This window comes from Theropithecus gelada, chromosome 3, assembly GCF_003255815.1.
Source record: "Theropithecus gelada isolate Dixy chromosome 3, Tgel_1.0, whole genome shotgun sequence".
Classification (NCBI taxonomy): Eukaryota; Metazoa; Chordata; class Mammalia; order Primates; family Cercopithecidae; genus Theropithecus; species Theropithecus gelada.
Genome location: NC_037670.1, coordinates 100,410,274 through 100,424,261, shown reverse-complemented (window position 1 = coordinate 100,424,261; position 13,988 = coordinate 100,410,274). Strand labels below are relative to the sequence as shown.

The window sequence follows — 13,988 nt, the reverse complement described above, 5'->3', positions numbered from 1 at the left end:
GTGTGTATGTATTTGAGTACACGTAAACCAGGCTTAGTCAAACGTATACCATATACTTTGACAGTCTTTTCGGGGCCACAGAGCAGATTCTTCCCTGTGGTGGTGGTAGAGGTACCCACCTGAAGAAAAGGCATGTGTTTTTACTGTTAAGAAACCCAGTAAGGGCCAGGTGTGGTGGCTCATGCTTGTAATCCCACCACTTTGGGAGGCCAAGGCAGGCGGATCACTTGAGTTTGAGACCAGCCTGGCCAACATGGCGAAACCTCGTCTCTACCAAAAATATGAAAATTAGCTGGGCGTGGTGGGGCACTCCTGTAATCCCAGCTACTTGGGAGGCTGAGACAGGAGAATCGCTTGACCCCAGGAGACAGAGTTTGCAGTGAACTGAGGTGGCACCACTGCACTCCAGGCTGGGCAACAAAGTGAGACTCCATCTCAAAAAAAAAAAAAAGAGAAAGAAACCCATTAAGAATGTAAGTGTGAGATGGGAAATGAGCAAGGTTTTGGCCTTGAGAGATAAGCGCTTGCTTTATCCTTGGGGAACAGGAGGGAATCAAGCCTAGACTCTGAGGTGAGAAAATGCCTGGAGCATTCAGTGGTGGGTGAACTGCCTTCTGTCTCAGAGAATGGTGAATAGCTAGGTAGACAGCCTGCTTCTGAAGACTGAGGCAGGTGGAATTCGCTTTCTAAGTTGTCTTTCTGTTTTAATCTAACACTCCAACAAATTCTAGATGTTAAAAGTCACAGCCCCTTCTCAGCTGTGCTGTGAAAAATATGAGAACTCAGAGTCCTCCCTATACCGGGGTCTATGAGGCCATCAGCAGTGGTGTCTCTAGAAGAATAGCTGTGGGCATTGCTCTGGATTAAACATGAGGCAATAACCTGGAACACTGAAAAAGCTAGGAGAATGCTGAGGGCTGATTTCCAGTGGGGTTTAGAGCTGCAGTAATTATAATAGAAATAAGCATTACCTTACCTTGTATCAGAGACCACAGTGGCCATATAGAAATAAGGGTCCAAGTATTCCAATAATGCACTTTCATACCATTTGTTAAAAATTCTCACCAAAGAGAAGCTACAAAAGGGCCCGCTTTGCTGGTGCGCAATGGCACGTTTCCGTTCCTTACTGCCTCTCGCGGTGTCCGTTAGCCCCTCACCTTCCTCACGTTCAGGCTGAGCGCAGCGTGGGCCGCAGCCGGAGGCGGCATAGCGGAGGGGGAGCGGGCGGCGACGAGGCTGCCCCTGCGAGGAATGCGGCAGCCTGGGGTTCTCCGCACGTGGCTGGTGCCCAGGCAGTTCTGCGGTTGCTTTGAGACGGGACTATGACTGCCCCCATCCCCATTACGTCCTTTCGGTTTTTTACCTCCACCGCGTTCTAGTCTCACCGAAGGCTTGTGGCCGTCTCTCAGCCACAATCACTGAAAACGGTGATAATGAAAAGATGGCTGCCCTGGAGGCCAAAATCTGTCAACAAATTGAGTATTATTTTGGAGACTTCGGGTTGCCACGGGACAAGTTTTTAAAGGAAAAGATATAACTGGATGAAGTCTGGGTACCTTTGGAGATAATGATAAAATTCAATAGGTTGAATCGTCTAACAACAGACTTTAACGTAATTGTGGAAGCGTTGAGCAAATCCAAGGCAGAACTCGTGGAAATCAGTGAAGATAAAGCTAAAATCAGAAGGTCTCCAAGCAAACCCCTACGTGAAGGGGCTGATGAGTATTAAAATGATGTAAAAAACAGATCTGTTTATATTAAAGGCTTCCCAACTGATGCAAATCTTGATGACATGAAAGAATGGTTAGAAGATAAAGGTCAAGTACTAAATATTCAGATGAGAAGAACAGTGCATAAAGCATTTAAGGATCAATTTTTGTTGTGTTTGATAGCATTGAATCTGCTAAGAAGTTTGTAGAGACCCCTGGCCAGAAGTACAAAGACACAGACCTGATAATACTTTCCAAGGACGATCACTTTGCCAAAAAAAAAAAGAAGAAGAAGAAAGAAAACAAAATAAAGTGGAAGCTAAATTAAGAGCTAAACAAGAGCAAGAAACAAAACAAAAGTTAGAAGATGCTGAAATGAAATCTCCAAAAGATTGGATGCTTGTTGAAATTTTCGGGTGATTTAGATGATCAGACCTGTAGAGAAGATTTACACATCCTTTTCTCAAATCATGGTGAAATAAAATGGATAGACTTCATTAGAGGAGCAAAAAAGGGGATAATTCTACTCAAAGAAAAAGCCAAGGAAACATTGGGTAAAGCCAAAGATGCAAATAATGGTAACCTGCAATTAAGGAACAGAGAAGTGACTTGGGAAGTACTAGAAGGAGAGGTGGCAAAAGAAGCACTGAAAAAAATAATAGAAGACCAACAGGAATCCCTAAACAAATGGAAGTCAAAAGGTTGCAGATTTAAAGGAAAAGGAAAGGGTAATAAAGCTGCCCAGGTTGGGTCTGGTAAAGAAAAACTACAGTTTCAGAGCAAGAAAACAAAGTTTGCTAGTGATGATGCACATGATGAAAATGGTGCAGCTGGACCTATGAAAAGAGCAAGAGAAGAAACACACAAAGAAGAACCTGCATCCAAACAACCGAAAACAGAAAATGGTGCTGGAGACCAGTAATTTAGTAAACCAAATTTTTATTCATTTTAAATAGGTTTAAAATTACTTTTGTTTGTGGGGGCTTTTAATAGGAAAACCGAATTAGGTCCACTTCAATGTCCACCTGTGAGAAAGGAAAAGTTTTTTGTTGTTTAACTTGTCTTTTTTTGCTATGTAAAAGAGAATTTTTTTGAATGTATAGTTCTGTTTGTGTTATTTCACACGATTCAAATATCAGAAGGAAGATTCCTCCACTAAATTGCCTTTGTAATATGAGAATGTATTAGTACAAACTAATAAAATATATACTACATGAAAAGAAAAAAGCAATTCTCACGAAAAATAGAAACCTATCCAGGGAAGTTATATGAATTAGTGTCCTCATTTTACAGATGAACAAATGACTTGGAAAATGGAAATTACTTGTCAAATATATACCACAAGCAAACCACATAAAGAGCTTAAAACCACTAAATTGCCGGCCATAATGTCCATGTCCATGCTACAATAAAACAGCTACCTTTGTATTTTCCGTATTTCTCTGTACTCTTCCTTGCAGTCTTATTAAAACATTCCATGTTTTATTAATTGTCTTCACTCCTTTATTTCCACACTGCTATCTTGCATATCCAGGATGTCAGCTCCCCTGCTGTCCTGCATCCAGGCACTTACTGGAACCAGGCCTCAGTTCTTGTTCTAACCTCTCTCCCAAAAGGAATCCAGAGGAATCAGGTTTGCACATCAAGCCAAAGACTTTTCTTAACATTCTCACACAGGAGTAAAAAGAGGGGGCCTATATTGTATATTTCATAAGAAGAAACTAATAAATTCTTTTTTTTTTTTTTTTTTTTTTGAGATAGTCTCACTTGGTCATCCAGGCTCGAGCACAGTAGCCTGATTACAGCCCACTGCAGCCTCAACCTCTGGGCTCAAGGGATCTTTCTGCTTCAGCCTCTCGTGTAGCTGGGACTACAAGCACCACCATGCCCAGCTAATTTTTGTATTTTTGGTAGAGACGGGATCTTACCACATTGCCCGGACTGCTCTGGAATTCTTGAACTCAAGTGATCCACAACTTCAGCCTCCCAAACTGCTGAGATTACAAGTGTGAGCCACTGCACCCAGCTCCAGAAATTCTTATTAGTTATTTTGGTTCCTCCCTCCATCTTCCAACTCCTTCCATTTTCTCTCAAAGTTTCAGCCCTGTTCCTTCTTCCTCTTTCCAGAGTTCCCTTTTGGAACGCACTTTTCTCTTTCTAAAAGCTCTCTTCCTAAAAGCTTAAAAGTGAGGCAAGGTAGACCTGTGCAGACTCAGTTTGAACTCCAGCACCGCCTTACTAAATCATCTCCACAAAAACAGAGAAACTCTCTTAAAGGAGTCTCTCACCAACAGTTTTGAGAGTGAAATTTTCTTCCTAGACGTGAATGAGAATTATCTCCCTGTGAAAAAATACCAGTGTGCCTGTAAAGAGAGAAAACAAGAAAAAGAGATGGAGTCAGGAGTTGTGTCTGGAAGGTTGGTTGTGTTTTGTGGACATCTGGAGCAAGGTGAGGTTGGCAGCCCTCTCCAGAGACGAGCCTTTATCCCCAGTCATCCCTCACTGGTTTCTACAGAGGCCCGTGTGGACAAGGAGGGGCCAGAGAAGGAAGTGAGGAAGAGCGGATTCCAGAGATAATCAATCAAATGTCTCTCCACAGATTACTCCGACAGGATAGGAGATGCAAGATATTAATAGCTTGCAATAAATAGGTTGTGCTTCCCTCAGAAAAGGATGTTCTATAAGCTTGAATATTTAGCATCTATCATATGATTTTTGTTCACTTTCCTCTTATTTTTTCAAGCATTTAAAAACTAAAATTGTAATTAATTATGTGGGTAATTCTAGGGCCTCTCATGTAGTAAAAAGGCAATAATATAAACTTAAAATCTATTTGAACTGTGCTAATGGGAACCACTCTCACCTTGTCCATGTTTGAGCCAAGTTCTTTAAAATAATAACTTTAATTTTTTTAACTAAAAGCAATATTTTTCAACATAGAAAAATTATGTCAAAAGAATATATATTTTTAAAACTACTAATAATCTTACAATAAAGATGACTGATTGAAACAATTTTGATGCACTTCTGTAGGGGAGATGTAGATATTTAAATAAAGAGAAAGAAACCTATTATTCCCCTGCAGGCTGACCTTGGTGACCCTGTCAAGAATCAAGTTAGAAAGCCATAAGAAAGGCTGGGCGCAGTGGCTCACGCCTGTAATCCCAGCACTTTGGGAGGCCGAGACGGGCGGATCACGAGGTCAGGAGATCAAGACCATCCTGGCTAACAGGGTGAAACCCCCTCTCTACTAAAAAAAAATACAAAAAACTAGCCGGGCGAGGTGGCGGGAGCCTGTAGCTACTCCGGAGGCTGAGCCCGGAGAATGGCGTGAACCTGGGAGGCGGAGCTTGCAGTGAGCTGAGATCACGCCACTGCACTCCAGCCTGGGCGACAGAGTGAGACTCCGTCTCAAAAAAAAAAAAAAAAAAAAAGAAAGAAAGCCATAAGAAAAAAGGTCATTGGACAGTTTCTTCTTCCTTCCTCTCTGAACTTTCACTGGCTAGCATTCTTCTTTGCAAAGTTCTCAAGTAAGGGGCAAAGCCATGATTTATGAGGTCCGAAGCTTAGATTATCTGGACTCTCTTCATAAAAAAGAATGCAAAATTATTCATACAGAATCAGATACAATAGTGAATATTATTTAGAAAGAGAAAAATCACAACCTATTGCATAATTTTAAAAGCTGACAAATATCTATGGTACAAAATACAAGCAAAATGTATATTTTTATTAATACACACTTCTATAATACTTTTTCCTGTTTTTTTGGCTGTATACTTTTTGAGTATCTCCTCACATGACAAAAGTGTTATAACATTTTCTATAAAGAGAATAAGAAGATAAAATTCAGGCTTCTGGCATAGTTGATAGAAAATTTTTATTAACAATAATTTAGAAAAATTTATTTAAGTTTCATAGCTCATCACTAGTACTATTGTGTAAATTTTTAAGGTTACTGTTTTCGTCTTTTATAAACTGTAGGATATGGACAAATTTCCAAAGACTAGCTTTTGAGTATGTGTATTTCAAGACCAAGTTTTTCGTCATCACACATACGTTTCCACTGTCTGATACTGTTGGGCATGTTTATACAGTGACATGCCTCTGAGTCGGATGCTGACATCCTTGTGACCTGACAACACCTAAACTGGAAAGGAGGATAATAGAAAGTCATTCCTACACAGTGAAAGCTAGTAATGACATAGGAATATCCATGGAAGAGACTGTGAACCACATAAATATATCATAGTACACTCAATCTCAATGCATCCTCAGCTTCCTTTTAGCCAGATCTCAAAAATGACTGCAATCACTCCGATTACTATAGTGTACTTCCCATGAGAAAAGTATAAAGAAACTAAAGTGAGGAGAGAACTGTCTTAACTGATTTCATAGAAAACACTGTATTTTGGGGAATGTTACAAAAGCAAATACTCACAGACATTCCTAAGGCCCCTTGCAAGGACTTGGAAGTAAGGGGTCAGTAGGAGGTTATAAGAGGCCTCAAAGCTTGTGCTTCATTAGTTTCCTGGTAAATCCATCTCTGCCTAGAAAGCTATGTTTTGTTTTACTGGACGCTTATCCGCTGAATTCCTCTCTCACCCACAATTGATAGCTCTTCGTGGACATCAACAGAGCTGTGTGGCACAAAGCGTCCATGTAGTTTCATGATTAACCTAGCTGAGCAGGTCTTTTCATGCCAAAGATATTTCAGTTATTTTAGTGAATTGCACTAATAAATTCAATCATGGTTTTAAATGTTGATCATTTGTTTACATCATAAAAGCAAACAATAATAATAGTTAACTCACATATGATGTTCCCTTATGTTTATATTATGTTTTTAGCTTTTCAATGTACTTTTCTATAGAGCACTATGGCTATTAACTAGATTCACTGTCACCAGTAAAAATCCAGACAATACATGGAAATATGGATTAGTAAAAAGACCCATCGTCTCACTTATTTACATAGAACAAAACCTGCATTTACCTACAGTATGATGGTTTAATGTGTAAGCACACACAGCAGGAACTACAACGCCTCCCCATGTAAATACGGGCCATTCTGTATACACAAACTACTTCTATGACAACACGAGGATTCAATAAATAGAATTGAAAACCATAGTGCATTATTTTATCTTTATAAATATGTCATTTAAGCACTTTCAAGCATTCTAAAGAGCATTGTTATTAGAAAGGTTTTTTTCCAATAAAATATATTCAAAAAATGAAAATAAGAATATAAATAGAAATGCACAAAATAGGCATGGCATCCTGCTTTTGTTTAAGTGATAATTCATCCCAATAGATCAATAGCCTGTTACTCTGTTACTCAAACCAGAAAAAAAAAAAAAAAGTCCGAATACCACCTTAACTAAGGGAACATTACATTATCTGTGACAAAGTGCTTCTTGAACCTGAATCCATGTTCTGAACTCACATTATATGACACCAAAAAGCTGTTTTTTCTAAGCAAATCGTGGTGTGATTGACTCTGGGAAAAATTGACTTGAAAAGGTATTCCATAAAAACCAGTTTGATTCCTTTTTAAAGCAAAGACTTTCTTTGACTTCACCAAAGAAAATGTTATGATCATCTCTCATTCAACTAACACTAAATTAAAGTCTTACAAATTTATTTAAAATTAAAATTAACCTTGAAAATAAGTAAAAGTAGTTCTGACCAAAAGAGTTTTTATTTATCATTGATAATTTTTAAAAAGGTAAAACTCATAGATTAAAGTAGATTAAATAACCAAAGATCTTTTTATTACCATGCCTCCAATATGTCAAAATTCCAGCTGTTTTAAAATTTAGCTATTATGATCTCCTAATGTGTATATCATTTTTTTCCTTAGGACAAAGATATTAATCTTGGTTCTGTAATTTATGAATCAACCTCAGATTCTATAAAGTCTCTGAAATTATAGCCATTATTTTCTTTGAAGAAAAATACTTTTAAAGGAAGGTAGTTCATAGTGTTCATCAGAATCTCAAATGGACTGTGACCCACAAGGCCTCAGTGCCTAACTGGCATCACTGTCAGCTGGAGTGCAAGACAGCAAACCACTAGAATCTAAGAAAGGCACCAGTGCCCCAGGAGACCATGTTTGAGTGTCTATCTTCAAAAGAATTTTTTATATTGATGAGTCAACTTTATATATAATTTTATTTGTTTCACCCAAGGTAGATTTCCCTCTTCCTTCACTGGGAACCAGTCATGTATCACAGAAAATACTTAAATGAAGAAATGGAACTCTTTCATTTTAGTGTTTCTGAAAATTACTAAAATCTAAAGCTACATATTTTTCTCTTAGTTTCAAATAATTTGTAATAAGCATTGCAATATCTGTTCCAAGTAAATAAAAGGAAGTCTCAAAACGGTTGGCTCATTTTTTAAACTTAACATAATAGACTACTCTTAAAAAATGAGAAATAAGCACTGCTTTTTGGTTCTTGTGCTGTATGTGTCATTTGCTAAAGAAGAGCCTTAATATATATTTTCCACTTAACATTTCATCACTCTGTTGCTCACTTTCTAAAAAGCTCTTATTATTTGCTTGCCATTCCTTTTAGGCATATTATTTGTTCGTATCCATTGATATTTACGTTGTTAAAAACTGACAGTTGAAAAACCATCAATATATGCAGTCAAGATTTCATATTTTAAGATATGACTTCTAGAAATTCATTTTAATGTAGTAAACCTTCTATGTTGTGTTTTGATTTCCCTAAATTAGGAAGGTACTTCTCTTCACATTTTCATTGTTGTTTTTGTTTTGCTTTATTTGTTTTTGGGTTTTTTTTTTTTTCACACAGAGTCTCGCTCTGTTGCCCAGGCTAGAGTGCAGTGGTGTCTCTGCTCACTGCAACCTCCACCTTCCAGGTTCAAGCAATTCTCCTGTCTCAGCCTCCCGAGTAGCTGGGACTATAGGTGCGTGCCACCACACCCAGCAAATTTTTTATATTTTTAGTAGAGACAGGGTTTCACCATGTTAGCTACAATGGTCTCAATCTCCGGACCTTCTGATCCACCTGCCTTAGCCTCCCAAAGTGCTGAGATTACAGGAGTCAACCATTGTGCCCAGCCCATTTGCTGTTCCTAAATGTGTAGGACACTGTGTTCATTTTTTTCCCCATGGGATTGCATTTGGCTTCCAAGTAGTTTGATATTTGATCCAGAGTTGTAATATCCTTAGTTTCTTAAGAAAACAAAAATATATTTTATTGATATCACCATTATTATTAATTTTTGCAATTAAATTATAATATCCAGAGTTCAGAGTACAAAGATAGAATAATCCTCTTGTTTATGAACAACATAATAGCCTATTGGGTCTTCCGGGCCCTTCTGTGCTAGTAACATCATTCTTACCAAGTGGTTTTGTTCATCAATTACTCACTTTCAGGGAAAGGTATAATTCATTTGAGATAAAAATAAATAAATAAATAAGAGCTTTTTTAAAAAGTTATTGATGGCCAGGCGCGGTGGCTCAAGCCTGTAATCCCAGCACTTTGGGAGGCCGAGACGGGCAGATCACGAGGTCAGGAGATCGAGACCATCCTGGCTAACCTGATGAAATCCCGTCTCTACTAAAAAATACAAAAAAAACTAGCCGGGTGAGGTGGCGGGCACCTGTAGTCCCAGCTACTCGGGAAGCTGATGCAGGAGAATGGCGTAAACCCGGGAGGCAGAGCTTGCAGTGAGCTGAGATCCAGCCACTGCACTCCAGCCTGGGCGACAAAGCGAGACTCCGTCTCAAAAAAAAACAGAAGTTATTGACTATATTAAAACTTCTTAAAAATTAATCTCATAAGATACTGAAACATCTACAGAAAAGTAATAGAAAGTCTTTGATATTTAATATTAATAGCAGTGGTTTTGAGATTGTTTTTAAGTTTGAATGATAAATTTGCTTGTCATAAAATATATATACACTTCAACCAAGAAGAAATGATTACAAAGCAAATTTATTGGGAAACAAAAAGCATTTTTTTAATCATGTTGAACAATATTGATTTTAATGTTGTAAAATCCTCTGAACTCTGCTATGTGAGAGGACTAATTAAAATCACTTGAAATAGCTAAAGCATCTTATAATTTCTCTATAAGTTATTCATAAATCCACTGCCTGGAGCAAGTAGAAGATACACAGATGGCTTAATTCAGCAAGTTCCTAATGTGAGATGTTTCAAAAGCTCAGACAGAGAAGAGTTTCTTATTAATGTACTTTCGTGTTAATGAAATCCACAGAAAAACAGGAGTATATTTGGAAATTTTTGAAAAATAGATTTGTAACATGTTTTGCATATAAGATATTTTTCTCACTCCATTTCTATTCATATATATGTAGATGACTTAACTACTTCCTCCCAAGATTTTGATTTTATCATTGTGACTGATTCTAAGCCTGGTTTTCACCACTGGCACCAGAAGAGAGTCTTTTCTTGGAATCTAGAGTCTCAGCTTTGCAGTTCTACAGGATAAATCTTTCCTTCACCCTTCATAACACACACACTATAGACAGACAGGCACCCTATACAAGAGGGGTGTGTGTGTGTGTGTGTGTGTGTGTGTGTGTGTACATACATTTTTAATTCAAAATAAATTTTAAAAACTGTTCCATTATAAAAAGATTTGATTAAATGTACTCTTTTCACCTAGCTATTGTAAACTATCAATTTAATGTGAGAGAAATTTTATGAAATCTATACATAATTCATGAAGCCTTATTTTAGATACTAACTTTAATACATTTCCTTACCCAGGGGACCAATAGTGCAGGGGGTAAAAATTAATTGATCGTAATTTCATCTTCTTTTTTATCCATATTCTTTATAGAGATACTAACAAACAGTGAAATAAACATGAGGTAACTGGATGAAGCACTGTTTATACCATCAGTCGACGATGCTCTTTATCAGTGTAGCCCAGATAAGCAACTAGGAGCTGAAACCCTTGGCAGAGTACTTTACCAATTGTACCTCTCATACTTACCAAGTGATTTCCAATATATTCTGAGCTCCATCTGAAGATGGTGTTTTAAAAGGTATTGCAACATTAAAAAGCAAAGCATAATAGCTAAATTAAAGAATTCCTATTAGAACTTCTTCTTACAAAAAGTGTAACAAGTTTACCCTCCTCTAAATAAATATGCAGTGACATTTAGTTACATATAAAGAATTAAGTTTGCCTTTCTAATTTGGAAACTGTTAAAAGCATAAAGACCAAAAGAAGTAGTCAGGCACGGTGGCCATGCGTATAATCCCAGTGCTTTGATAAACTGAAACAGAAGGATTGCTTGAGGCCAGGAGTTCAAGTTCAGCCTGCGCAACATAATGAAATCCACCCCATCTCTTAAAAAAACTGAAAATAAAAAACAGGCAGCAGATATAAGGATATGATTCACAAAAAAGAAAATTTCAGTGGATAATACATGTATCTAAAAAAATTCAACCACGTTTGCCATAAAAATGCAAATAAAATTAAATTGAGTGTCATTTTCTCTATCAAATTAGAAAATGTCTTTGAAAGATTACACAAAATGTTGCTAGATGTAGAGTAAGACAGAAATGTTCATATTCTGCTAATGGGATATAAACTGTTACAATTTCTCTTGAAACAATGGAGCAGTATATATCCTGAACTTAAAACACGGTTATGTACTTTGATTTACTCCTCCAACCCAGTCTAGGAGATAATCAGAAATGCAATCAAACACTTGTATGCAAAGATATTCTACTTAATATTTAATAATCAAAAAGAAGCAACTTGAATGTCTAACAAATTTAAAATATTAAACTAATTATTGTATAACTATATTATGAAATCATATTTACCCATTGGAGATAAGGTTTTGGTAGAATATTTTACACCAGGAGAAAACGCTTACTCTATAATGGAAAGAGAAATAAGTTATATCAATGAGTCGGTTGTCTATTAATGTATGACATATATACATGGAACCCCTTTTATAGTAAATAGTAAATAAGTATAGAATGATTATGACAACTGTTTTTTTTAAATAAAAACAATGTAAAAGTATTGAAAGTCTATACAACTGTAATTCTAGACCTAGATTTATTATTAATCTATATTTAAGCCAAAAATATTTATCAATTATAAGGATTACATTCTTAGAACTATGATTAGCCTTGACTGAAATTTTTAGTTTTTATTTGGAATATTGACAGCTAGGAAAATAAAAAAATGTGCTTTTAACCATGCCAAAATACTGAGAAGTCTTATTCCTGTGTTATCTGTCAATTCTAGTGACTGGTAAGCAGACAGGAGGGAGATGGGGAATCTGGTTGCACTCTAGAAAGCCGTAAGAGATGCTGGCTCTGACAGTCACAAAGGAAGTCAGATACTATGGTAATAATTTTTTCATATAACAGGTAATTGCAACTTTTTTCTAGAAGTTAAAAAAGAAGTAAAACATTTATTCAACTGATCACAGGTAACCAAACAATCATGAATATATTATTGTGCAAAGTTTAAGGTGAATGGATAGATACTCTTTTTAATTGTAAGAGAGCTGCTACAGCAGAAATACTTCAAGGAAATTCTCAAGATTTTTACTCTTTTTCCTCTATCTATTACCAGCAACCATAAAATGTTAGAAAAATCAGAATATATGTGTTTAAAACAAGCAACCTGCATCTAATCCAAATGAAAAAAAATATCAGTCCCAGAAAGCTAGTCTTCATGATTGAACGTCAATCAGAGTCTGTTTCCTAGAATCCGTATGTATTACCAAGGGGCAGAATGGTGCTAAATACACATATTTTGATGCACACCACACTAAAATGTATTGTGCGTGTCATCTTGGAAGAAGAAACATTTCTACTGTATTCACTAGTTTTTAGATGTCACAGTCATAAATATACTAGCTTGATATTTTCAATTCAGAAGAAATATGTCCCTTATAAATGCTGGCATTTGTATGTGGACACTTTCTGAGAAAAAGATCAATTTATGCACAGTGCTGTGAATGTAACCTGATTAATTTCCTTCTGATGTAACACAGAAGGCCTGCTTGACCAAATCGGTATGCAAATCAAGGAAGGGTGGTACCACTTTTTCTCCACTTGTGGATGGACGGATTATCATATGAACTAAAAGTTTCATATACTGCAACTTCTACTCATCAGTTCTGAAATGTCACCAGAGTTGGGCATGGAGCTTTTCATTTTCTACAAAGGTTTTCTCAAGACAACATCAGTTAGATTTGAGACAAGGAAAAACACACTTTGATTAAGGCTTTGAAATTTCTCAAAGACAAAGAACAGAAGTCGATCTCATATTATGCACAGTCCAAATTATCATACTAACGCTAAAGAAGAGAAATGGTGTTGGTGTTTTAACTCATTGCTGATTGGTTTCTAGCTGCTAAAATCTTTCATTTTAAGAATATCTCGGGCCAGGTGCGGCGGCTTACGCCTGTAATCCCAGCATTTTAGGAGGCCGAGGCGGGTGGATCACGAGGTCAGCGGTTCGAGACCAGCCTGATCAACATGGTGAAACCCCGTCTCTACTAAAAATACAAAAACAAAAGAAAGCTGAGCGTGGTGGCGGGCACCTGTAACCCCAGTGACTTGGGATGCTGAGGCAGGAGAATCACATTAAACCGGAAGGCGGAGGTTGCAGTGAGCCCAGATTGTGCCACTGCCCTCTAGCCTGGGCAATAAGAGCAAAACTTCATCTCAAAAAAAAAAAAAAAAAAAAGAATATCTCCATGAGAAAACCAGAAAAATGACAATGGACATATATTTCTCCAACAAATTGTTGTATGTTTCTCTTACTATTTTGAATCTGGAGTGTCTCTAGAAGAAATACAAAGGTAAAGGTCGATCTTATGTTGGAATGTGGCCACCTTGTATATGGAATGGATATTGAAAAATAGATATAGAAAATAAGCTCTGAAAAAGGGATGGATAACTATAAAAATACTTAAACACCGTATGTTTATTCAAACTTATTGAAGCAATTTGGTTTTCAAATTGGGCTAAGTAACAGCAACCTTTCATGATTTTTAAAATGGATTGCCCTTAGTTGTGTTCTGAACCATGATTTGAAGTTGTATTCTTTTTATATTTCAAAATATGAGATGGCTCAATTATGGAGGAAATATGACTCAATACATCGAAAAAGTATTCATTTGTGTATATGGAGATCAAAACATTTCTGCTTCTGTCATGTACTTTCTGATTAAATTTACATAAGTTACCTAACATCTCCACTAGTTTTCTATCTCTGCAACAGAGATAAC

The 13,988-nt window shown here is 36.8% G+C and overlaps 1 pseudogene across 1 annotated transcript; it reads left to right on the top strand.

Annotated features, from left to right (window-relative positions):
- The first annotated feature begins 1,511 nt into the window (after positions 1-1,511).
- On the top strand, positions 1,512-2,936 carry LOC112621467 (annotated as a pseudogene). The gene has a single exon (XR_003118730.1). The product of XR_003118730.1 is annotated as a lupus La protein pseudogene (transcript).
- The last annotated feature ends 11,052 nt before the right edge of the window (positions 2,937-13,988 follow it).